A 27,449-nucleotide genomic window follows, 5' to 3' on the forward strand; every position below is an offset into this window, starting at 1 on the left:
AAAGCTCACAAATGTCAAAACCGACTAAAAGAAAAAACAAAAATTAGAGGCCAGGCATGGTGGCTCATGCCTATAATCACAGCACTAGAAGAGTTTATTTAATCATTAAAAAGGTAAATGCAAATATATATAAATTTATGCAAAAGTGTGAAGCCTTATTCTTTATGCAAATAATAATTAGTAACCCTTTTCATACATCTAGTCTGTAGAAAAATTCAACAAGGCTGTTTATCACCATATAAATTATATCATTTCTTTGTGGTGACATTTAAGAGCACCTTTACATTATCCGTATTCATTCTTATTTAAACACATACAAATATAATAGGGTTACAGAATTATTATAATACAAAAAATTTTACAACATAATTACCAGATGAGATATTAACTAAATTACAGTTTATTCACATACTAATGAAAATTGCTAATCTGAAAAGAAAAAGTTAAAAAATAATATTACAAAAAAAAGTAAAAGACGATTACAGGACGTTCTCATTCTATGTACGGAAAAGCTACAAACAGACAAAATTGATACTATAATAGTGATACTGCCAGAGAAATGAGTAAGAGACATTAACATATTTATTTAATTATTAGATAAATCAAGATCATTATAATTAACGTGGCTGATCCTTGTATCATTTGCATGTGGAACATACATAGAAATATAGATGTCATATGCAATTGCATAATTAAACTATTTATATATATTATACACTTCACAGCATGTCATATAATCTAGAACACCTAGAGAATAATTATTACATACCACACCAGAAAGTAAACCACACACAGAAATTTACTAAACACATGGCCATTATTGTCATTAACAATAAAGAAATGTATTTTAAAGCCTTTTATATGGCTTTATGTAAATAGGCTTCTAAATAGTGCATGCGTCTGAGAGGAAATAAAAGTTTACTACTGACATTTTAAGTGACAAATAATAGATATCTGCATATCATATGGGAAAAAGAAAAGGCATATATACTATAATTTGGAAATCTTTATTTCTGCTTAGTAGAACATAGTCTCCCTGAGAGAACCTCTTTTGATAATAGAGTAAATAAGTTTAAATATTAAATATACATTCTCAACAAGTATATTGCAAATATCCTGTTTCAAGCCAGGGAGAATTCACCATTCTTTTCACTGATTGAACCATTCATAAAGATTTTTTATTTAGAATAACACAACACTATGATGGAAGAAAGTAGGATATGAACAGATAGTAAAAGAAGAAATGAGTTATCAAAAGTGGGGGGAAGTGTAGGATGGAAAGAAAATGGTAAAGTTTATGTTGGAGATATTTTGAACAAATACTTTATTACTTATAACTCACATTTCTTTGAATATTTTTTAAGGAAATGGGTAATCTAGTATCTTCCACTTATAGGCATATTTTTATAAATTATTTTTCTTTTCATCTAATGTTGTTTACTGCAAGATTTCTTTTTTCAAGGGCGATGGAGTCTTACTCTCTCACCCAGGCAGGAGTGCAATGGTGTGATCTGAGCTCATTGGAACCTCTGCTTCCTGGGTTCAACTGATTCTTCTGCCTCAGCCTCCCAAGTAGCTGGGATTACAGGCCCATGCCACCACAATCAGCTAATTTTGTATTTGTAGTAGAAACGGGGTTTCACCATGTTAGCCAGGGTGGTCTCAAAATTCTGACCTCAGGTGATCCACTTACCTCAGCATCCCAAAGTGCTGAGATTAGAGGCATGAGTTACCACATCCACCCTATTGCAAAAATTTTGCAAAATATTGATTAGCATTTTTAAATAGTAAAATTAGATACATTTTTACAACACACGGATTACTAGTTTTAATATTGTCAGAGGTTTTATTTATTTATTGAGTTTTGTGGCTAATGTCTTTATTTCTTGTGGTTTCTGCCTAAGTCCTTTTCTTTCAGGAGATACAGTCAATTAAAGCTAAATTAGCTCCAGAGAATGGCATAAAATCACTTCATGAACTGTCACTGGGATTCTCTTTGGCCCTGCAGGAGTGTTTATTGTCCTGCTAGTGTTACTAATTGCTCTTGTTGTTACTAATTCTTTGTATAGAAGATTAGACTTTGAGGTTTCAAATTTTTGCATTATGTTTGTAAACCACTCTGCATTATGTGCATTTACAGAATACATATAAATAAATATATTCAGAATATACATATATACAGAGTCTCACTCTGTTGCCCTGCCTAGAATGCAGTGGCACAATTTTGGCTCACTGACCTCTCTGCCTCCTGAGATCAAGGAATTCTCTGCCTCAGCCTCCTGAGTAGCTGAGTTATCATTAAAGGCACCTGCCATCACTCCCAGCTAACTTTTGTATGTGTAGTAGAGATGGGGTTGCACCATCTTGGCCAGGCTGGTCTCAAACTCCTGACCTCATGATCCACATACCTTGACCTCCCAAAGTGCTGGTATTACAGGCACGCACCACCACTACCAGCTAATTTTGTATTTTACCTTTTTAATAAAGGGTAACACTTATCCCCAGTGACTCCAAATTCTATAAAATGTATATAATTGTGTATACATGTTAGTATCTCTGAACTATAAATACAGAACTGGCTCAAATTAGATCTTACAAAATTTATAGTATTAACACAAATCAGTGAAGTAACAAACAAAAGTGATGTGGAAATAAATTGCATAGCTACATTTTGATATTCCAAGCGACAGCTACAAATTCAAGGATGTCTGGAGAATCTACCATTAAAAAGTTAAATCCCCTCAGTTGACAAAGTTTATGAGATTATTTTCAAAGCTTTCTATCTTCTTACGCTACTCTTCTTTCTTAATTTAGGGTTACATATTTATCCCCCATAACTATTTAAAATGCCCATTAGGCTGAATGAGAAAAATAAAAAAAAAAAAGACTGGTATACAATATGTGCATAAAAAGAACAGAAGAAATGACTGACTTATTTCCATTTGCATTTGATAAAATTACTATTATATTACAACCAATGACAATCACACAGTAACCCTTTCAAAATTGTGAAAACAAAATAAAACTAATAGGGAAGCATTTCCATTAGAGAAACATTAATTATGACATCCTTAATCTTGTTAGCCAACTATTTATATTCAATTTACTCGCTGGAAACAGTGAATGAGAAATATTTGTGTCACTTACCTCACTATAGGTCCTAAAAGAAGAATGTGCCAAAAAAATAACACAACCTTATTTCTCAAGTCTTTGTTGAAAAAAAACAGGGTAATTTGATCAAAAATTGCCCCCATAATACTAAAGCTGATGGTAAATGACATCCAGAATATGTCATTACCTTTCTGATAAATAACAAACATATACAAAGTGGAGGCCACCTCACCACAGTAGAGAAGAGTTGACAAGAAAATGCTAAAAGGAAAGCTTAGATGGGATCTGTGGTCAGGGACAATTTCTACTTCTGAAGATGAAATTCCTCCTGTACTTTCTTCATCAGTCTCTTCTAAAGTTTCCATTCTCAGGGTTCTGCTAATTCAAACTCTTCTTGTCAGCAGAATTCAGTATACAATCCAAAAAGAAGAGAACAAGATTCCATATAATTCGCTGTTCCGAGGAAATGTTAACAGGTAAATATGGATTACTAATCACCATAGAAAAATCTATGTCTGATTTAGAGAATATTCAACCAAAATCTCTAACTTAAGGTATTGTATCTTCAGAAAACATTGTTTTAAAGAAATAGACAATCAAACTTCTCTGAGGCATTAACCACCTCTTAACACCAAGATGATAGTCCTATCTCCAAGTGGTATGAAAGAAATGTTCATTTCCCATAAGTTTTCTTTCTGTGCCTTTTAGTCAATGTCTGCAGCTGACATCCGCTAAAACAATGCAGCACAAGATCTAAGCCAAGTCTACCCATGATGACACTATGAAAACTATCCAGGAGATATTCCACATGATGAAAGGAATACATAATAGTGAGCCCTTTAACTTCCACTTATTTTTAGATGTTGGTCATTTTGCATTTAAATTATGGTTTTTTTTTTTTACTTGATTTTACTCTGAAGTTATTAATCAAGTCAAGTTTGAATTTAAATAGATACAAAATTCAGACTTTGCACGGTAATAGTAAATTGAAACTCTCTTTTGTGGAGGACAGAAGCTAATTTTAAGTTGTCTCTAGACAAGCTGCCAGAAAAATTACTACTGTGAAGATCAATTGTTCATTATGTGTGGAAACAAAACAACATGAATAATAAGGAAAATAAAAGGCAACAGTACTTTCAAATCAAGTAAATATCAGAACAGAACTTTTAGACAGAATTATTTTTTCTGACTAAAAATGCTGTTAATATAATGAAAATGCATAAAATGAGTAATAACTAATGCAAATTTCAAGAGAGAAAAGATAATATTTCCATAGAAGATGTTGGTTGTTTGGTAAAATATATCAATGGGAAAAGTAAAAATAGTAGTTAAAATAAAAAGGGAGGGAAGAAGCAAGTAGTTATCTATTTTATTATTATTTGATAAGATGTTCATTTCTTGAACTTTCTTTGCATTGTTTCTATTCTCAGAATTTATCATAAATATTGTTTCCTCCAATTATTTGGTTAAATTTTATGCTGCAGAGTATTAAATTCTTTGACTTTCACTGTTTGTTACTATGATCTAAATCACACTTTTATTTATATGTACTTATTTGTTCAAACACAAAATCGTTATTACATTTTAAAACATGTCCAACCCATCTATATGTTTAATTTTTTCTCTTTCATGTAATTTATTTTATTCTCATCACTGTCCTTATATCCTTATCACACATTTATAAAAAACTCCATATTTTATGATCCAAAACAAAAACTGTCTTTTATGATACTAACTTTTTTTTCTGCTTTTAATTTCCACAGAGAATTTCTATTAGCTATTTCCTTTCCATCAGTTCTTATTCTTTCCTAGGTTTTTATCCCACAACAGTGAACTCACAGTCCTTTCTCACAAGGTCATCCATGACACCCTAATTGCTAAATTTAAAATGTTAAACATCAGCTGACCATTTTTACCATTCATAATATGCTCTCATTTGAAATTTCCACTTACTTTAACCAGTCAGACATTCAACCGAAACAGTCCACCCAAAGCACTCTATTTAACATCATCAACTTACTTTTTGCCAAATATAATGGTTTCTTTTTTAATTTGTTGTCATTGTTGGGGAAAAAAAGTTTGCAATCTACCCATAAGACAAAGGGCTAATATCCAGAATCTATGGAGAACTTAAAAAAATTTACAAGAAAAAAACAAAGAACCCCATCAAAAAGTTGGCAAAGGATATAACAGACACTTTTCAAAAGAAGACATTTATGTAGCAAATAAACATATGAAAAAATGCTCATCATCACTGGTCATTAGAGAAATGCAAATCAAAACCACATTGAGATACCATCTCACACCAGTTAGAATGGTGGTCATTAAAAAATCAGGAGACAACAGATGTTGGAGAGGATGTGGAGAAATAGGAACACTTTTACACTGTTGGTGTGATTGTAAATTAATTCAGGCATTGTGGAAGACAGTGTGGCAATTCCTCAAAGATCTAGAAATAGAAATATTATTTGACCCAGCAATCCCATTACTAGGTATATACTCAATGGACTATGAATCATTCTATTATAAAGATGCATGCACACATATGTTTATTGTGGCACTGTTCACAAATCCCCATCAATGAGAGACTGGATAAAGAAAATGTGGCACATATACACCATGGAATACTATACAGTCATAGAAAAGACCACCACACTTGGTTAAATATAACAGCTATTTCTTAGTCTGTCTCTTATTTGAATTATTCCTGATGCATTTAATCTCAATCTCCTGGTTATCTCTTCCTGTACAATGCATTTTTGAATGGTATGATGAGTCCCAAATTTATATCTCCAGACAGTCTCTTACCAAAGCCTATATCACATATGACTCTATTGTACATACTCATGTTTAACAGGCAATTTGAATTCAAGGTGGTTTTACTATAGAATATATGGATTTGCATCAATTATTAAATATAATATATTTGTGTATAATATATTATACACATAATTCACTGTTAAGTAAATATATGATGTAAATCCACTTCAAGGGTATCACCATCAACCTTGGCCCACCTCCACACCAGTTGTTGGAAACATTTATATTGTGAATAATGCTGTTCTACTAACATTCATATACAAATTAGCATAAATATACCTTAATTTTAGAGACCTATGGTGACTGTATGTCCAATCGTATGAGGAACTACCACAGTGCCTTCTTTTTCTTTTTCTTTTTCTTTCTGTCCCTCCCTCCCTCCTTTTCTTTCTTTCTTTCCTTCCCTCCTTCCTTCTCTCCTTCCTTCCTTTCCTCCTTTCCTTCCTTCCCTCCTTCTTTCCCTCCTTCCCTCCTTCCCTCCTTCCCTCCTTCCTTCCTTCCTTCCTTCCTTCCTTTGTTTTTAGAAGGAGTGTCACTCTATCACCAAGCTGGAGTGCAATGGCATGATATAGGCTCACTGCAACCTCCACCTCCTGGGTTCAAACAAGTCTCCTGCCTCAGCCTCCCCAATAGCTGTGACTACATACCCACATCACCACACCCAGGTAATTTGTGTACTTTTAGTAGAGACAAGGTTTTATAAAGAAGTCACCTGGGATTGCTAGAGACTTAATTGAAGCTGTAGGTCAAATGTGGAGGGTTGTTATCCAATCTATGAATATTAGATATCTTTTCATTGTTCTTAAACTTATTTCAGCAATATTTCAGAGTTCTTAGATTATAACTTTTGCACATTTGTTAAATTTACTCCTAAGTATTTAATTCTTCTGCTGTCTTTGTAAAATGTTTTTTTAGTCTCATTTTATTTTTGGTTGGTCAAGATGGTCTTCATCTCTTGACCTTGTTATCTGCCCAACTTGGCCTCCCAGAATGCTGGGATTACAGGTGTGAGCCTTCAACAGAGCAAATAGACAACCACAGAGTAGGAGAAAATATTTGCAAACTATGCACCTGACAAAGGACTAATATTCAGAATCTACAAGGAACTCAACAAGAAAAAATAAACCCATTTACAAGTCAGCAAACAACATGAACAGAAATTTTTCAAAAGGAGGCATACAAACTGCCAACAAACATGAAAAAATGCTCAACATCACTAATCATCAGAGAAATGCAAATGAAAACTACAAGGAGATACCATCTTACACCAGTCAGAATGGCTACTATTAAAAAGTTAAAAAAAAAAAAAAAAAAGATGTTAGTGAAGATGTAGAAAAAAGGGAATGCTCATAGACTGTCGATGGAAATATAAATTACTACACGTCTATGGAAAATGTTATGTAGGTTTCTCAAAGAGCTAAAAATAGAACTACCATTAGATTGAGCAATCCAGTACGAGGTATCTCCCCAAAGGAAAATAAATCATTATACAAAAGACACCTGCACTCGTATGTTTATCATATCACTTTTCACAATAGCAAAGTCATTCAGTCAACCTAAGTGTCCATCAATGAATGATTGGATACAGGAAATGTGGACTATGGAATACTACTCAACCATTAAAAAGAATTAAATAATATCTTTCCCAGCAACATGGATGGAACTTGAGCCTATTATCCTAAGTGAAATAATTCAGAAGCAGAAAGTCAAATGCCACATATTCTTACTTATAAGTTGGAGTTGAACAATGGGTACATATGGACATAGAGAGTGGAATAATAGACACTGGAGGTGGGAGGGTGGGAGTGCAGTGAGGGGTGAAAAATTACCTATTAGGTACAATGTACACTGTTCAAGTGATGGGTACACAAAAAGCCCAAACTTCACTATGATGCAATATATCCATGAAACAAAACTGCACTTGTACCCACTAAATATATAAAAAATGAATAATAAATATGGCCAGGCACTGTGGCTCATGCCTGTAATCTCAGCACTTTGGGAGGCTGATGCAGGCAGATCACTTGAGGTCAGGAATTTGAGACCAGCCTGGCCAACAAGGAAAAACCCTGTCTCTACCAAAACTACAAAACTTAACCAGGCCTGGTGGCTCACGCCTGTAACTCCAGCTGCTTGGGAGGCTGAGGCAGGAGAATCACTTCAACTCAGGAGGCAGAGGCTGCAGCGAGCCAAGATTATGCCACTGCACTCCAGCCTGGATGACAGAGTGAGGCTCCATCTCAAATACATACATACATACATACTACAAAGCTCTAGTAACCAAAACAACATAGTATTGGCATTAAAAAAAGACACATACACCAATGGCACAGGATAAATAACCCAGAAATTAATCAATACATTTACAGTTACCCATTTTCTACAAAGGTGCCAAGAATATACTTTGGGAAAGGACGGTCTGTTCAATAAATGGTGCTGGGGAAATTGAATATTCATATGTAGAAGAATGAAACCAGACCCCTATCTTCACCATATACAAAAAACCAACTCAAGATAGATTAAAGACTTAAATGTAGGACCTGAAACTGTAGTGAAACTACTGAAAGAAAACATTGTGGAAATGCTTTAGGATATTGGTCTGGGCAAAGATGGCTTGAGCAAGATTTCAAAAGCAGAGGCAATCAAAATAAAAATTGCCAAATGGGAAAACATCGAGCTGAAAATCTTCTGCACAGCAAAGCAAACAATCAACAGAGATAAAAGACAACATACAGAATGGGGAAAAATATTTGCAAATTATTCATCTGACTACAGTAATAAGCAGAATATATAAGGAACTCAAACAATAACAAAAAAACACATAACCTGATTTAATAATGGGCAAAAGATTTGAACAGACATAGCTCTGAAGACATACAACTCACCAACGGGTATATTTTTAAATGCTAAATGTCACTAATCATCAAAGAAATGCAAATCAAAACCACAATGAGATGTTATATCAGCCTAGTTAGAATATCTATTATCAAAAACACAGAAAATAACAAATGCTGGTGAGAAGGCAGAGAAAGAGAACATTTGTGCACTCTTGGTGGGAATGTAAATCAGTACAGCCAGTATGAAAAAGAGTATGAAGATTCCTCAGCAAACTATATATAGAACTACCATATGATCCCGCAATCCCACTACTGGGTATATAACCAAGAGAAAGGAAATCAATATAGAAGAGATATCCGCATTCCCGTGTTTGTTGCGCCATTGTTCACAATAGCCAAGATATGGAATCAACCTAAGTGTCCATCAATGGATGAATGGATTTTAAAGAGTCATATACATACACAATGAAATATTATTCAGCCATAAAAAAGAATAAAATCTTGTCATTTGCAGCAACATGGGTGGAACTGGAAGATATTATATTAAGTGAAATAAGCCAGGCACAGAAAGACATATATTGCATGTTCTCATTCATACGTGGGACCTTTAAAAAAAATTGATCTCACAGATGTAGTAAATAGAATGACATTTACCAAAGGCTGTGAGCAGTAGTGCAGAGAGGAGCTATACAGAAGGTTAGTTAATGGGTACAAAGATGCGATTCAATATAAGAAATAAGACTAGTGTTGAGTAGCCCAGTTGGGCAACTGTGGTTGACAGTAATTTATTAGATATTTCAAAGGAGCTAGTAGAAAAGACATAGAATGTTCCCAATGCAAAGAAATGACAAATGTTCACGGCAATGAACATCCTAGTTACCCAGATTTGATTATTACACATTGGATGCTTACATCAAAATACGACATGTAACCCAAAAACATGTACAATTATTGTGTATCCATAAAAAATGTTTAAATAAATAAATGTTCGCACTGCAGACAAAAGCAATATGTGAGGTGATGGGTGATATGTTAATTGCCTTGCTATAATCATTCCATACTGTACACATACATCAAAATACCACACTTCACCCCATAAAAACAATCATTATTTGTTAATAAAAATTAAAACAAAAAATATATATAATCAATACAATAACAGCAGATGTGCATAGAACACCTAGGTGTGCACGGAGTCACATGAGCATGATGTGGAACAGGTGAGCAAGGTGTGGATATGCTGTGGGACTGAGTCACTCAGAGTATGTGTGCAAGGTGCAGAAGTGGAGAGAACAGCCTATCTGTGCAACAGCTGTCTCCACTGGTGGCAGGGCCATATCGGGACAGTGATCTCAGGGCTAGGGAGATACTTGAGGAAGGCGCCCTTGTCCAGCCTGGTCATCACATGTGCCTCCTTAAAACATTTCCATCACCTCGCCACCAGGGTGGGGCCTGCCTGGGTTTACTTGACCAGCTGAATGCATTCCCTTTTGGGACACAGTTATCAAGGCACCTCCTAAAATGTTTTCTAGGCACAGTCCAAAGGACAGCACCTCCCTGGGCCTGATCATGGATGAGTATCTTGATAATTTTTTAAAGCCCATCTTCCAAAGCCCAGCCAAGCAGGGCCTTCTTTCAAAGGAATACTTTGACATTTTCTGGGAGGCATATGCAGGGACCAGCCCCTCAAGAAACCTCAGTGGGTCTGGAAATCCTCCCAGCGCATGAAGAGTTGCTCCAGCTGCCGTCAACCTTGGCAGGTGAGTTGGAAGGGTTTTCTGAAGGCATGTTCAACAGCAAGGGCTGCATGGGCCCACCTCGGGCCCCTTGGCTAGCTTCGCTTCCCCTGCAGTGGGAGACTTAGAAAACCTTTGGAGATTCATCATACAACAGAGCTCCAGGGCCCTCCATGGAACTGTCTGCTAGAGAGAGACAGAAATATTTTTAAGATACACATCCATCTGTGCCCCATGAGGAGCTGTGGCAAGATTGAGTGGCCCTCCTCTGGCCTGTCCAAATTGTGCTGATCCTGACCCTTGGATACTTACAGATTTGTTGGTCTAGTTTACCAAGTACTGGGACTCTGCATGATTGAGGCCAGATGCATTCCCCTGGTTTCCTCTAGTCAGCCCACTGCCCCCACTCCAAGGGCCTACTTGGAAATGTTTCAGGGAGATTCATGCCCTGACCAGACCCACAAGGCTCGGTCTTTCAGTGGCATGGGCCAGTCCTGCCACTGAAAGGGACCAGGTCCTATGCAGCAATGTAACTAGTCTTGGCATCCCCAGGGCCTTCCTGTTCATGCCAAGATGCCCCCATCTCCAGAGAGGAATAGAAATCATTAGGGAGAGGCATTGACCAAATGGATCAAGCCTGGAGCCTGCACCCTGAGGGGGCTTCTCAAGCTGGCTGGTCCCTGCTTGAAAGAGTGTCTGAAGCAAGGGCCATGGCTAGGCCTGGAACTCTCCCTTGGTGGCGTCACTGGCCTGGGCCTGGGCCTGGGCCCCCTCCTCCAGAGGAGAACTCAGAAACGTTTTCTTGAGACACCGCTGATGACCAGGCCCACACAGGACCAGGGAGGGCCTGACCCTTCAGGCCCTGTGCTTTCCAGGCCTTCCTGACAGGCCTATGGCAATCTTCCCAACATGGTTTGCATTTGTGTCCCTACCTAAATCTCATGTCCAATTGTGATTCCCAGTGTTGGAGGTGGGGTCTGGTGGAAGGTAATTCGATCATAGGGGTGGTTTCTGATGATTCAGCACCATCCCTTTAGTGCTGTCTTGTGATAGAGTTATCCCAAGATCTGCTTGTTTAAAAGTATGCATCACTTCCTCCTCTCTCTCTTCCTCTTGCTCCCACCACGTAAGACAGCTTGCTTCCCCTTTGCCTTTCCACCATGATTGTAAGGTTCCTGAGGCCACCTCAGAAGCAGATGCCTGTACAGCCCACATAACCGTGAGCCAATTAAACCTCTTTTCTTTATATATTACCCATTCTCTGGAATATCTTTATAGCAGTGTGACAAACAGATGAATACAGTCCCTTCCCTTTGAGGAGGACTTGGAAGTATTTGTGAGGGGCACACTGATGACCAGGGGCCTTGCAAGACCATGGCTGTGTCCATTTCCCCTGCCCCTGACTCCCAGTCTGCCTTCACAGAGTGTACATAGGAGCACTGGGGTAAGTGTTTGCAAAGCCAGGGCCTTACATGGAACTGTGGCAGGACCTAGGGCCTGCTCCCCAGGCCTCCCAGTCACTGGAGGGAAAGTGAAGTGTTTTGGGCAGGTATCTTTCTGCTTCAGTGTGAAGTACTCACTGGGGTCAACAGGGATGCCTGAGGAGCACAGCACTTTTAGCCTCAGTACCACTTAGAGGCTAGAAGTGGTCTGTCAGAGCCAGGATTCAGGCCATGGCTTGCCCAGTGACACTGATCTTTTCTCTGACATTTTCTTCTCCCTTTATCGTCTCTCCAAGTACCTAAAAAAGAAACCAGAAATTGAGGCCAAGGGGTATCAGAAGGGCAGATCATCCAGGGCCTGTTTTGCAGATTGAAATTGAGCGGCGGCGGCGGCGGCGGCGGGCCAGCCAGGGGTAAACCCGCCAGGGATAAGCCCTGAGGGAGGAGGTAGCGGCAGGGGCTGGGGCGGGGCGAGGCGGGGCCGCAGCCGGGAGGGAGGAGCGCTGGGAGGAAGAGGCCGGGCCGGGAAAGCCCCCGCCCCGGGAGGAAGGAGAGGAGGCCGAGCGTTTCCTGGCGCATTCCCTGCGCGCCCGACTGACTGACTCGGCCAAGGAAATTCCCGGGTCCCGCCCGGACCCCCGAGCCGCCGTGGACCCAGGTAAGGAACCCCGCGCGCCCGCGCCCGCCCTGCGGCCTCCGTGGGGTCCGGGTAGCCCTCGGAACCCGGGCCGGCCAAGGCGGCGGTGCCGGGACTGAGCACCGCCGGCGGCGCCGGGACTGAGCACCGCCGGCGGCGCAGCCTCCGGGATCGCCCTGGCCCCAGCGTCCCCAGCTCCTGGCCCCGGGCTCCAGGTCCCCCCACCCCTAAACAGGACTCCAGGTCCCCGCACCCCTAAGCCGCGCCTCAGAAAAGGTACCTACCGACCAGAAAATGCACGCTCCAGCCCCCGCCAAGCGGGAGGTTGAACTGTCGTGAGAATAACTGCCAGTTCGCCAGTTGCCTGGCAGGAGAGGTCGAAGTATGGCGAGAAAACCGCCAGCTCAGAAAGCCACTGTCGCAGGAGCCCGACCTCTCGCGCAAACAGCGCCAGACGCGCGCTGCAGGAGCGCGGAGCATGGCGCGGCATGGGCAGCCTTGGAGCCGGCTGGACCCGCAGCAGGAGCGCGACTTGCCAGAGCTCGTCTGGAGTGTCGCTGGCCTCAAGGACGAGACAGACCCCAGCTTCCAGCTCGCCCTAAACTTCGCCTGGTCCAACTTAAGGTGCGGGGCGGGGCTGGGCGGTCGCGGGGCGTGGGGTCGCGGCGCGGGGCAGGGGGTCGCGGGGCGGAGCTGGGGGGATCTCGGGGCTTGGCGGGGCGGGGGGTCGCGGCGCGGGGAGGGGTCGCGGCGCGGGGAGGGGTCGCGGCGCGGGGAGGGGTCGCGGCGCGGGGAGGGGTCGCGGCGCGGAGGGGCACGGGTTCCCCGGAACAGGACGCGCTGGGGCGGGGCGCGGGGCTGAGGCGGACGAGGCCTCGGGGAGCCCTCGCAGGCCCTGCCGCCGTCCGCTCAACGCTGACCAGGCTCTCCTGATAGTCACGGGGGAAGCATGGAACTGGGTTCTTGGGGCGCGCGCCTGCAACCCCAGGGCTCTGGGAGGCCCAGGCGGTACTCGAGGCCAGCCTGGGCAACGTAGCAACTCCATCTCTATTTAATTTTCTCTTTTTAAGTAAAGAGATTGTATTCTCACTGATTCCTGCTCCCTGGTCAGCTAGTACAATTTCCCTCTCAGTCTGCTTTCCTTTTTCCAAAACGCCTGTCAGGACACTGATTTAACCTGTCATTACTGTCTCCTCTGCTTCCACTCCAGCTAGAATGCTGCATCTCCGCACAGCTCCTGGCAGGTAGCACGGTAAATCACCTAATACAATTGCTAATGCGGTTTCTCTTGTAACTAATTTCTTGTTTGGTTGGTTGGGTTTTGTTTTGTTTTGTTTTGTTTTGTTTTTGAGACGGAGTCTCGCTCTGTCGCCCAGGCTGGAATGCAGTGTCGTGATGACGGCCCACTGCAACCTCTGCCTCCTGGGTTCAAGCGATTCTCCTGCCTCAGCCTCCCCAAGGCGCGTGCCACCACGCTTGGTTAATTTGTGTGTGTGTGTGTGTGTGTGTGTGTGTGTGTGTGTGTGTGTGTGTTTTTAGTAGACACGGGATTTCACCGTGTTAGCCAGGATGGTCTCAATCTCCTGACCTCGTGATCTGCCCCCCTTGGCCTCCCAAAGTGCTGGGATTACAAGTGTGAGTACCATGCCCGGCCTCTTGTAAATAATTTTTAAAGACTTACAGAGTTTAGATATTTAGGTGGAGTGAGATCTCCTATTTTTCTTTATGGGAGATGTAAATTAAACAATACTCTAATTCGTTATTCATAATGAAGTTATTAGTAAAAGAATGTTAATGTTCCACCTGTTTAATTTCAGTAAAAATCTTCTTGAATAATGATTAGGTTTTCAAAACCTGTAATCTTAGTTACCTTAATGATCATAGCCCGTGAAGTGTCTAGTTAGTTGGTTTATAATAGGAATACAGGACTTTCAGATTCTTTTAAAACATGCCAAGTTTCTGAAGTAATAAACTGAATTCCTAACTGTAACTTATAAAAATAAACAATGTGTGAAATAGATTATACAATACAGAAACGTAAATGCTGAATCCCAAGTTATTTTTCTATTAATATTTCTATATGACAGTCGGCAGATGTTCGTCATTTTAGAGCTAGGAGAGACATTAGAGGTTGCTATTTACTTTCATAAAATGGTACACTATGTTACCTATACCTAAATTATAGGTAAAGTGGTGTTCCATTCAGCCATTTACTGGAATAGAATCAGATGTGGTTTTCAGTCGTGAAATTTTATTTAAGTACAGATTGCTGGCTGTGATAATAAAAAAGGCAAAACGTTTTTTGCATAGGCTATGCTATATACATATACATTAGATCCATAGGCTATGCTCTAATGTTACGATGCTTTAAACCATCAGAAAAATTAATAGTTCATGTTTACATTTTTTAAAATTGTGGCCATTTAGAATTCTAGGCCCTAGAAATTCAAAAATGAGTAAGTTGTAGCCTCTGTCTTTAAGAAAGAGACAAAAGTTAATCACAGTATAATATATGATAGGGATTTTTATAATTCAGATATTTGTTAATTTGGATGAGGAAAAAATTGTACTAATCTCTAACTGAAAAGTAGCATCTGCTTCCATTATGAATGAAGGCAGAACACCATAGGAGAAAGAGAACACTCACCTTTGAGAATGAGTTAATTAAAATGTTAAATGTTTTAGAATATCAATTTAATAAATGTTTCAATATTTTTAAATTTTTATCTGATTGTATTTTAAGTCTTGTTAGTCTTTTTTCTTTTAGTTTTGAGATTTTTTTCAAAGATAGATATAATAAAGCTGATGAAGTTCTTCTGTCACATTTTAGAAAAGAAAGATAATTTTGACTTGGGAAAATACTTGATGGAAGGTGAAGAAATGGACATTGATCCAGACATGGACACACCAGTAAGTGACAGTAGTTTTGCTATTAAAAATTTAAATACACACCAGGTGATAGAGATGATTTTAATGTGTCTTCCCACCTAGGTCAACTAAGCTAAAACAGGAACACTCTTAACTAATCTAGAGTCATTTATTATGGAAGTCTGGTTAGGATTCTAATACTAAATCACTAGTATTATCAAGTTACAAGGGGGTGGGCATGGTGGCTCACACCTCTAATCTCAGCACTTCATTGAGAGGCTGAGGAAGGAGGATTGCTTGAGCTTAGGAATTTGAGACCAGCCTGGGTAACATAGCAAGTTCTTATGTCTATTTTTTTAAAATAGAATTTAAAGAAAGATGTTGTTTGGGCACATTGGGCACACTGGCTCACACCTGTAATCCCAGCACTTTGAGAGACCAAGGCAGGTAGATCACTTGAGGCCAGAAGTTCGAGAGAAGCCTGGGCAATATAGTGAAACCCTATCTAGTAAAAATACAAAAAATTAGCTGGGCATGGTAGCACATGCCTATAATCACATCTGCTCGGGAGGCTCAGGCACGTGAATATCTTGAAGGTCAAGGTTGCAGTGAGCTGAGATCATGCCATTGCACTTTGTTACCTGGGTGACAAAGTAAGAGACTATCTCCAAAAAAGAAAAAAGATAAGTTAAAAGGGTTGAGTATAAGTATCTCTTAAGAACCTGTGATCTTGGGACTTTTTGCCACCAAAAATAATTCCATTCCTTATTGTTTCAATGTTATAGAAAAAAATAAAAAGTAATAATTATATTTCCATTCCTATAATAGGCACTTCCAAGAGATTTAGAAAAAAAAAATTCATTTGGTTTTTGTTTTTCTGTTCCATGTTGCTTCAAAATTTTTGCTTTTCTTCAAAATCTTCTTAGTCTTTTAATATAAATAGCTTTAAGTGTTATACTCTGTAAGGCTAAAGTGTATTTCTTTTTTAAATCAGAATTGGTCTGAAGAAAGTGACGAGGAAAATGATCAATAGCCATTAAGCAGAGAGGACTCTGGAATTCAGGTAGACAGGGCACCGTTAGAAGAACAAGATCAAAACAGAAAACTGGGTCCTTGTGTCAGTTGGAAAGGTACTGTGTGTTGTGAGGTGCTGGCATTTTCTAATGGACAAATTCCCTAGAAGAAAAGGCAAGCTCAAGATCAGTTCCATGGGATCAAGGTATCAGCTAAGTGGTATCATCTTTATAAAAGCAATTTTTAAAACTATTAGTGATCTTTTCTATGTGATGTTTAAGTAGTAGTACCATAGAATTAGTGTTGAATTAATGCATGCAGAGTGTAATTTTGTAATTTTTTTCCTATAGTTCTGAGAACTTTCTTAGGCCTAAATGTTTCCATTTTTTTTTTAATTGGAGGACTGATTTTGCTAAGATTGTGCCACTGCACTCCAGCAACAGAGCGAGACCTTGTCTCAAAAAAAATTAAAATAAAAACCTATAAGGGAGGATATGCATATATTATATGCAAACACTATGCCATTTTTTATTAGGGACTTGAGCACCTACAGATTTTGGTGTCTGCAGCATTCCTGCAATCAATCCCTGGTGGATATTGAAGGACAGCTGTATTTATTCCAGACTTTCTAATCTGTGCTCTTGGTGTCAGTGTGACCTGGAAACAGACAGACTGTTATTTATGTGGCTTTATAATATTATGTCTTAATACATAGATGGCAGATTTCCTCTCAGCTACTTGGGAGGCTGAAGCAGGAGAATCACTTTGCTCTGTTTTTCTTTCTTTTTTCTTTTCTTTTTTTTTTTTTTTGGAGACAGAGTCTCACTCTGTTGCCCAGGCTAGAGTGCAGTGGCACAATCTTAGCTCACTGCAACCTTTGCCTCCTGGGCTCAAGCAATCTTCCCACCTCAGCCTCCCAAGTACCTGGAACCACAGGCGAGTGCCACCACACCAAGCTATTTTTCGTAGAGACAGGGTTTCACCATGTTGCCCAGGCTAGTCTCAAACTCCTAGACTCAAGCAATTCATCCGCCTCTGCCTCCCAAAGTGCTGAGATTACAGATGTGAGCTACTGTGCCCAGCCCACTTTGCTCTTTTTTTTTTCCTCCCCTTTCAGCTTCCCCAAGTAGCCGGGATTACAGACATACACCACCACACTCAGCTAATTTTTGTATTATTAGTAGAGTTGGGGTTTCACCATGTTGGCCAGGCTGGTCTCGAATTTCTGACCTCAACTGATCTACCCGCCTCTGCCTCCCAAAGTGTGGGGATTACAGGTGCGAACCACTGCACCCAGTCCACTTTGTTCTTTTTCAAAATTGGCTTAGCTATTTGCGAACTTTTGTTCTTCCATAGACATTTTAGAAGCAAGATGGTAAACTTTAAAAAAAAAAAAAAAAAAAGGCCCACCTGGCTCCTGCCTGTAACCCCAGCACTTTGGGAGGCTGAGGCGGGTGGATCACTTGAGGTCAGGAGTTTGAGACCAGCCTGACCAACATAGTGAAACCCCGTGTCTACTAAATATACAAAATTAGCTGCACACGGTGGCGCATACCTGTAATCCCAGCTATTTGGCAGGCTGAGGCAGGAGAATTGCTTAAACCAGGAAGGCAGAGGATGCAGTGAGCCAAGATCATGCCATTATTCTTATCCTGGGCAACAAGAGCAAAACTGCATCTCAAAAAAAAAAAAAAAATCCAGCTGGAATTTTTATTGGGATTGCAGAGAATTTATAGATCTAACTTGGAGAGGTTTGATTGCCTTGACATGTTAATATCTACATTTATTATAACTCTTTATCTTTTACTAGATCTTGGAAATTTTCTTTTTGAATATCTGGAGTGTTCTTTTGTTAATTTCTACATCTGTTACAGTTTTTATTTTTGTGAATGATACTTTTGTTTATTCCTGATGTAGAGGAAATAATACTGGTTTTCTCATGTGCAGCCTTTTTGTTGAATTCTGATATGAATCATAATACTTTGTTGATTCCATTTGGTTTCTTATATAGATGATTAGTGTAATCTGCAAATATGGTTTTATGTTCTCCTGCTAGTTCTTATGCCTGTGTCTTCTCTGTGATGTCGTGATCTAATCTCTTTTCTGGCCCAGCAGCCTAGCCCTCTACTCTGTAGCGGAAGCAACAGCTCATAGGAGTGGGCTTCCTGGACAACTAGGTCTCATCCTAAGGGGAGTTATATCTGAAACTCCTCCGTTAAGTGTGATGGTTGTTTGGTATCAGTTCAGGGTATGTAGCCTTTATCAAATTAAGACAATATCCTTCTATTCCTTTTTTTCTACAAGTCTTTAATCATAAATAAATGTTGAATTTTTATTAAATGCTATTATTTATCTGTGAGATAATCTCATAACTTTTCTCTTTTATCCTAATAATACATTGATAGACTTTCTGATAATGAATTATCCTTGAATTCTTCACCTAAATTTGTTTGATAATGTTATTTTTTAGTGCATTATTAGATTGGGTTCAATTTTGGATTGCCTTTTTTTTTTTTTTTTTTTTTTAAGACAGGGTCCTGATCTGTCACCCAGGCTGGAGTGCAGTAGCATGATCACAGCTCACTCCAGCCTCAACCTCCTGGGCTCAAGCTATCCTCCACCTCAGCCTCCTAAGAAGCTGGGACTTCAGGTGCATGCCACCACACCCAGCTAATTTTTTTTTTTTTTTTTAATGCTTTTTTGTAGAGATGAGGTTTCACTATGTTAGAGACCAGCCCAGGCTGGGATTACAGGTGTGAGCCACTGAGCCCAGCAGATTAGCTCTTTTTTAATGTAAGATTTTTCATCTTTATTCTCTGATGAATTACATTTATCATGTCTTTATCTGGTTTAAGCATCACTGTTGTATTAGCCTCATAAAATGTTAGGTGGCTTTCTCTTTTTCTGCTTTTTCAAACGACTCATGTAAGATAGACATTATCTAATCCTTCAAAATTTAGCACCAGTGCTGAGACTTCGGGAGTGGTTGGGAAGGTCTTTGGTTACCATTTTAATTTCCTTAATGGTTATTGGTCTATTAACATAAACCATTTATATCTTTTTATATGTGGGACAATTTTATTTAACTTTCTAGTCAATTACATTAATTAAATTTAGTATATGTTTCTTTCTGAATGTGTTGCTGGTCTTGAACTCCTGGACTCAAGTGATCATCCCACCCTGGTTTCCCAAACGACTGGGATTATACGCATGAGCCATAGAACCCAGCCGATATATATGGTTTAAAATAAATGATCATATATAAGTAAATGTTGTTAGGTAGCTGTTATTTTTAAAAAGCCATTTTCAACTATGCATTTGAATGAATCTGTTAAGTTCAGATATTGTGACCCAATATTTATTGTTGTTGTTATTAACTATTATAACTCAAACTTACTGCATTTCTTTCAAGCAGATGAGTCAGGTGACCGAAGCTGGCTGGAACATCACATGGTCCATCAGTACTGGACAGCCAGGCCCTCCCGGTTTCCTCATAGCTTACATTTGCACTCCAGTTTAGCTGCTGTCTGGTAAGAAGCTAAAGTTTTCATTTAATGTGATAATAGAAGAAACTTTGATGTTTAAACATTTGGCTTTGATTTGTGACTTCAGTTCCTCTCTGAAATTTAAATTTGTTTTGGTTTTGACAATTTCTTTTTTAAACAGAGTCTTACTCTAGTTGCCCAGGCTGCAATGCAGTGGTGATATCTCAACTCACTGCAGTCTTCACCTCACCCAACTAATTTTTTATTTTTTATTTATTGATTTTTGGTGAAGAGGGAGAGAAAGTCTCACTCTGTCACCCTGGCTGGAGTGCAGTGGCATAATAGTGGCTCACTGCAGCCTCTGCCTCCCTGGTTCCAGCAGTTCTCATGCTTCAGCCTCCCAGTAGCTGGGATTATTGGCACACATCACCACACCCAGCTAATTTTTATATTTTTAGTAGAGATGGGGTTTCACCATGTTGGCCAGGCTAGTCTCAAACTCCTGTCCATAAGTGACCCACCTGCCTTGGCCTCCTTAAGTGCTGGAATTACAAGCATGAGCCAGCACACCTGGACAGTGTTGAAAATTCTAGTTGAATAGTTTTGGATTATTTAATTGTTGAAAATCATAAAATTATAGTATTATTTAATTATAATCTGTATTTCAATTTTTTTGTTAATTTCAAGGTAAATGGATTTGTACATATTAGGGCATTATTTGATTTCTGTTTTGGTATACTTACTATAAAAATAGACATATTGTTTTCCAGAAAACAGCATTACATAGTTGTAAACATTTGCCTAAATCAGCAATAAACATAACAATTGCAATTGTTCTGAAAGTGTTTCTCAGGATTTTGAGTGATGTGAAAATATGGGGGGCATTTAAGACATTTATTATATGTGCTTGATAATTGATAGCCAGTTAAGATTCGCACTAAATTGCAAATATTCTTTGAGATTAGTTGTTTACTTACTTAGAAACCTTTCTGTTGTTTATCTTTGCTGTCTCATAGGGACCAACACTTGTACAGCAGTGATCCATTGTACGTTCCAGATGACAGGGTTTTGGTTACCAAGACTCAGGTTTTTTGGGAAACCCTGCAGTAAGATGTATTCACTTAACTAAGAGTCTTTATTTATGATGTTTGATTACTGAGAAGCAAAAATTTTATTAAAGGAAACTATTAAAGCATTTTCACATGCAAACTAGAAATAGACCATTAGGTGTAAAGTTCAGATCAGATTTGACTGTGGAGATTGAGAGATTTTGACACATTTAATTCATTTTTATTTTAAATAGTTTAGCATATGATTTACTTAGATTAGTCCATCACTTCTTTAACACTTGAGTTCAAAGCAAGGTTTACTACTATTCTTAATAGGCAGAGAGTATGAGTGAGGGTCTGTGCCCATACCTGGAAGCCAGAAATCTAATGCAGCACGTGGTGCTGTTACTACTAAAATTCCAGGTCCTGGTGCTCTCACTATAAAGTATGATATTGACATGCTGGCATTCTTAGAAATAGGAAGATCTCTTTGGGTCATCCAGTATATGAGGGAGATGCTTTGACAATATGTCTTGGACTTCTCGCTAAGGCGATGTTGAAATATCTTGAGTTGTAAGGTAATCAGATGAAAAGATTGATGTCTTCTATTTTCTTATTATCTGACCTTGTTACCCCTTAATTCTGAATATTTAATAAAAATTTCCTGAAGTGGGGCATGGTGGCTCACACCTATAATCCCAGTACTATGGGAGGCCAAGACGGGTGGATCACTTGAGGTCAGGAGTTCAAGACCAACCTAGGCAACATGGCTGAAACCCCCATCTCTACAAAAATTACGAAAATTAGCCAGGCATGGTGACATTTACCTGTAGCCTCAGCCATTCAGTAGGCCAAGGCTGGAGAATCACTTGAACCCAGTAGGTTGAGGCTACAGTGAGCTGTGATGGCTACTGCACTCCAGCCTGGGTTACAAAGTGAGACCTTATAAAAAGAAACATTTTTTTCTGGGCATACTGTCATGAATATTTTTCTAGACTTAAAGTACACTCATCTTTTTTATCTAATTTCAGGTTACTTTCAGGAGTGAAAAAGCTCTTTATATTTCAGCTGTTAGATGGGAAAGTAACTGTGAGAAACAGTATTATAGTAACTCGTTTAACACATGTAAGTTATTTGTATTTATTGTTATTTAAGAAATAATAGGATTTATGTAAACTGTAGCAATATAATTTTAGAACATTTTGCAATATTAAAATTAACTATAATTGTACTTGTTTGTGCTTCCTTATGCAAAAAAGATTAATTTAAAATTATTTAATATCCAGGCCAGGCACAGTGATTCACACCTGTAATCCCAGCACTTTGAAAGGCTAAGGTGGGTAGATCATGAGGTCAGGAATTCGAGACCAGCCTGGCCAAGATGGTGAAACCCTGTCTCTACTAAAAAATATAAAAATTAGCCAGGCGCAGTGGCAGGCACCTGTAATCCCAGCTACTCAGGAGTCTGAGGCAAGACAATCGCATGAACCTGGGAGGCAGAGGTTGCAGTGAGCTGAGATCACGCCACTGCACTCTAGCCTGGGCGACAGAGCAAGACTCCATCTCAAAAATAAATAAATAGGCCGGGCGCGGTGGCTCAAGCCTGTAATCCCAGCACTTTGGGAGGCCGAGGCGGGTGGATCACGAGGTCATGAGATCGAGACCATCCTGGTCAACATGGTGAAACCCCGTCTCTACTAATACAAAAAATTAGCTGGGCACGGTGGCGCGTGCCTGTAATCCCAGCTACTCAGGAGGCTGAGGCAGGAGAATTGCCTGAACCCAGGAGGCGGAGATTGCGGTGAGCCGAGATCGCGCCATTGCGCTCCAGCCTGGGTATCGAGCGAAACTCCGTCTCAAAAAAAAAAAAATAAAAATAAAAAATAAAATAAATAAATAAATAAATAAATATTTAATATCCAAAAAGAAAAATTGAGTTGTGCATCTTTACAGTACTTAAGAGAATTCCTTAATATTGTTTGGGACATATTTAATTTCAATTTGCATTTTCTACTGTTTAGATCTGTCATTCTGTATTGTAAAAGCTATATACTGTAATTTTTTTTGCCTTAAGTAGATTACCTTATGTATATTTTTAACAAATATAAGCCATAATTCTCTAGTCTGTTGAAATTAATGCTCACTCTTTTTCCTTTGTGTATAAAACTATTTATCATTTTATGACTTTGTCTTCTACTAAACATACTGTTTAAAAGAATTGTGAAAGAAATATTTTACAGTGAGAGGGAAATGAATTTGAATGTTTACAGACGATCACCTTTGAATAATTGCAGTTTGCTTCTGTCATAGAGCTGTTTACGATCTGTGCTGGAACAAATAGCAGCGTATGACCAGGTTGTATTTCGACTCCAGGAGTTCATTGATGAAGTCATGGGACACAGTTCTGAAAGCATGCTGCCCGGAAGTGGGTCTGTTCCTAAGAAAGCACCTGAAGCTCCCATTAGAACCTACCAGGTTTTCATGTGAGCCCTGTACAAATACTTCATTGGTTTCAAAGAGGAACTTGCAGAAATTGAGAAGTGCATCATCAATAATGGTATTAAATGTTCTTCAGTTTTACTCATACTACACATAACTCATAATTGGAATGCCATTTAGATTTTTCATTGTATAAGATTGGAAAGTTGCCTGGCAAATAAGTAGTTCTTGTGAATACTTCATTTTTAAAATTAAAGTTGTATTTTTAACCCATTCATATCTCTCAAAATCAAAAAACTACAGAGGATTTAGACTGAAAACCTAAATTACTCTTCCTGCACCAGTTCCCCAGCCAGTCACTTCCCCTCCCCAGAGACAGCCAGGTCCTCGGCTTCTTACACGTCCTTCCAGAAAGAGTTCAACATACACAAGCAGTGCATATACATACACCCATACGTAACAGTCATTACACTACTCTTTCAAATATTTCTAATTTAAATTTTGAGGATAATACCATAAAAATATGAAGAGCTTCTTGGTTTTTTATTTGTTTGTCTGTTGTTTTTCTGAGACAGAGTCTCGCTCTGTTGCCCAGGCTGGAGTACAGTAGTGCGATCTCAGCTCACTGCAACCTCTGCCTCCTGGATTCAAGTGATTCTCCTGCCTCAGCCTCCCGAGTAGCTGGGACTACAGGCACATGCCACCACGCTCATCTAATTTTTTGTATTTTTAGTAGAGACAGGGTTTCACCATGTTGACCAGGCTGCTCTTGAACTCCTGGCCTCAGGTGATCTGCCCACCTTAGCTTCCCAAAATGCTGGTATTACAGGCACGAGCTGGGATTATACCACACCTGACCATGTAGGATAGGTTCTTAAAAATGGAATTGCCATGTGTGATCTTGCTGCGTTTTGCCACTTTACTTAATGGGGAGGTACAAGTAAATAAATGGATACTCTTGTGAGCCATGTAGATGAATACCTGTTTCCTCACACTCTTGCCGTCTGTGTGTTGTCAGACGTTTTGGTCCTCACCATTATGGCAGATGTAAAATGGTAAGCCATGTAGCTTTTTGCCCTTAACTTTTATTTTGAACTACCACAGAAAATAATACAGAGAGGTCCTGTGTTTCCATTACTTTGCTTCCCCCAGTGGCAAAACCTCACATAGTTACAGTACATGATCAAAACTGGGAAACTGACACTGGCACAGCCCATTAGCCAAGATGCAGACCTGACACAGTTTACCAGTGTTGCAGGAACTTGCTTTGAGCAGGGGCGGGTGTAGTATCTTCTTGTATAGTTCCAAGCTGTTTTATCACATGTCTAGTTCCACATGGTGACTTCCATGTTGAGGTCCTAGCTGTGCCATCACCTCACAGGAGCTTGTGCAGCCCTCTGTAGGCACAGCCTCCTGCACTAACATTGGCCCATGGGGAGGTGTTTTGTTTTACCTGGTATAATTTTAATTTGCATTATTTTATTATAAGTAAGGTCGAGTGACTTTCTATATGTTTTGGAACTACTCATCTTTCCTTTTCTGTGAACTGTCAGTTCCTTCATATGTTATTTTTCTGCTGAGTTATCTTTTTCTCCATGACTTGCAGGAGTTCTTCCTTAGGGAATTTAGGTCCTTGTGGTGTGAGATCGAAATCCACCATCCTTCATTTTGCCCTGCCTGCCCATAAACCTGATAGTTTGCCAGCATTTATGTCACATTTTAGATGCATGTATTTTTCCTTGCTGTTGAGTTTGATTTGTTGATATTTGCAGATGCTACAAGAACTCTTGCAATAGTGGTGGACAAGTTGTCACCTCGATTGGCTCAGCTCAAGGTTCGCACAGAGTGTTCAGTACCGGAGTAGCAGAAGTTCCACCTGATACTCAAAATGTCGTCCGGGCCTCTCACCTGCTCAACACCCTGTACAAGGCCATTCTCGAATATGACAATGTTGGAGAAGCCTCTGAGCAAACCGTATGTGAGATTTCTGCCTAAAGTGTGTGACTCCATTCTGCACAGCAGAGGGGTGGGAGACAGCTGGTCATGGTTCTGTGTTAAATGATACTCGAATGGTGACTTGTTGGACAGTTCAGAGTTTTCAAACTAGCTTCCAGATTTGAGGCTGTAGGAAACTAGCTTTTCAGCTCTAACTGCCAAGATCCTCGGAGGGATGAGGCGAGGGCAAAGCCACATGTGAAAAATACCTAGCTGATGTATATAGACATTTACAATAATGCTTTCTTACATAAAAACTAAGTCATGAAGTATCTGAAGTAGTCACATTCACAGAAACAAAGTGGAATGGGGAATAGGGAGCTGTTATTTAATGGGTACAGAGTTTCAGTTTTATGACATGAAAAAGTTCTGGAGATTTGTCACAACGATGTGAATGCACTTAAAACCTCTGAACTTAAAAATGGCAAGAGTGGGGCACAGTGGCTCATGCCTATAATCCCAACACTTTGGAAGGCCTGCTTAAGCCCAGGAGTTTGAGACTTTCCTGGCCAATATAGTGAGACCCTGTCTTTAAAAAAATAAGTTAAATTAAAATTTGAAAAAGAAACAAATAGGTAAGATGATAAATTTTATGTTATATATTTTATATTGTATTTAAAAAATACAAATCTAGGCCAGGCATAGTGGCTCACGCCTGTAGTCCCAGCTACTTAGGAGTCTGAGGTGAGAGGATCACTTGAGTTCAGAAATTTGAGACCAGCCTGGGCAGCATACTAAGACCCTGTCTCTACAAAAAATTTTAAAAGTAGCCAGGTGTGCTGATGCCAGGAATTTGAGACCAGCCTGGCCAACATGGTGAAACCCCGTCTCTACTAAAAATACAAAAATTAGCTGAGTATGGTGGCCAACACCTATAGTCCCAGCTACTCAGGAGGCTGAGATAGGAGAATCACTTGAACCCAGGACGTTGCAGTGAGCTGAGATCATGCCACTACACTCCAGCATGGGTGATAGAGCGACACTCTGTCTCAGAAAAAAGTAGCGAGCTATGGAGTAGTAGCCATGCCTGTGGTCCCAGGTACTTGGGAGGCTGAGGCAGGGAAGATTGCTTGAGTGTGGAAGGTCAAGGCTCCAGTGAGCCATGTTTGCACCACTGCACTTCAGCTTGGGTGACAGAGCAAGACCCTGTCTCAAACAATATATAGATTAAAACATCTATCTAGAGGCGTAATTTAGAATCCTACAGTTTTATTTGGGTATGTATATTAGGTGTATTTTCTAGTTTGTCAATATAACTTTTTTTCTCACCGATTTGATACTGCATTTCAATATAAAAGAGATCGATTTTCTCTTAGCACTGCCAGTAATTTCCTCACTCTTAATAGACACCTTGCTAGTAGTATGATTTAAATAGGGAAACCTTGCTCACCTGCCAGGGCTGTCTCAGGTCACACCTGCCTCTATGTCATTTTCACTCTCAAGTTTGCCAGTCTGGACTGCAAACAATATGATCCTTCCATACTTAGGTGAGTTTTTTGTAAGAATTTTATAGTATATGTTTTTGGATTTTTAAATTTCAAGGCATTTCAGAAATGTTTAAACCTCCTTTTGTTCTAGTGGCCAGGGAGCCCTGAGAGCTGACCATGCACACACTCTACCTCAGGTCTCCCTCCTGTTCTCCCTCTGGGTGGAAATGGTGTGGCCTTACCTGCAGACAGTGGATGAGTGGATCATGCCTGGGCACCTGTGGGATGACGCCAGGGAGTTCATCATCCAGAGGTGAGCTGCAGCAGAGCACAAGGTCACTGGGGGCTGGTGTCACCAGTTTGCTCCCTGTGAAAATCAAATCTTTTATTAGTTTCAAACGGTACTAAGAAAGTACAGTCCACATCACAGAACTTGTTGTCATCATAGGCTAGTTCTATTTCATTTTTATGGAAGGCGTCAGTAATACCAGCCGATTACTAATATCTTTGTCCAGGTTTTGTCAGTTCACGACTTTTAAGCAAATCATATTTTTGGATGATAGTGTATTTATGGCTAGCTAGTATACAC

At 39.7% G+C, this 27,449-nt stretch overlaps 1 long non-coding RNA gene and 1 pseudogene across 5 annotated transcripts in view; both read left to right on the forward strand.

Annotated features, from left to right (window-relative positions):
* Window positions 1-12,394, forward strand: part of LOC135275427 (uncharacterized) — a 33,007-nt gene extending 20,613 nt beyond the window's left edge. For 2 of the 5 annotated variants that reach the window (XR_010343049.1, XR_010343050.1), the window contains exons 2-5: window positions 3,516-3,587; window positions 6,456-6,596; window positions 10,301-10,528; window positions 11,640-12,394. This is a non-coding gene — a long non-coding RNA (uncharacterized LOC135275427). Of the gene's footprint in view, window positions 1-3,515; window positions 3,588-6,455; window positions 6,597-10,300; window positions 10,529-11,635 lie in introns of all 5 variants that reach the window. The other 3 variants (XR_010343052.1, XR_010343053.1, XR_010343051.1) reach the window with 2 other exon arrangements.
* Window positions 12,395-13,843: 1,449 nt separating this feature from the next.
* LOC135275429 (gamma-tubulin complex component 5-like) overlaps window positions 13,844-27,449 on the forward strand; it is a 34,917-nt pseudogene continuing 21,311 nt past the window's right edge.

This window comes from Aotus nancymaae, unplaced genomic scaffold (assembly GCF_030222135.1).
Source record: "Aotus nancymaae isolate 86718 unplaced genomic scaffold, 86718_ANA_hifiasm-v0.15.2.pri h1tg000016l, whole genome shotgun sequence".
Lineage (NCBI taxonomy): Eukaryota > Metazoa > Chordata > Mammalia > Primates > Aotidae > Aotus > Aotus nancymaae.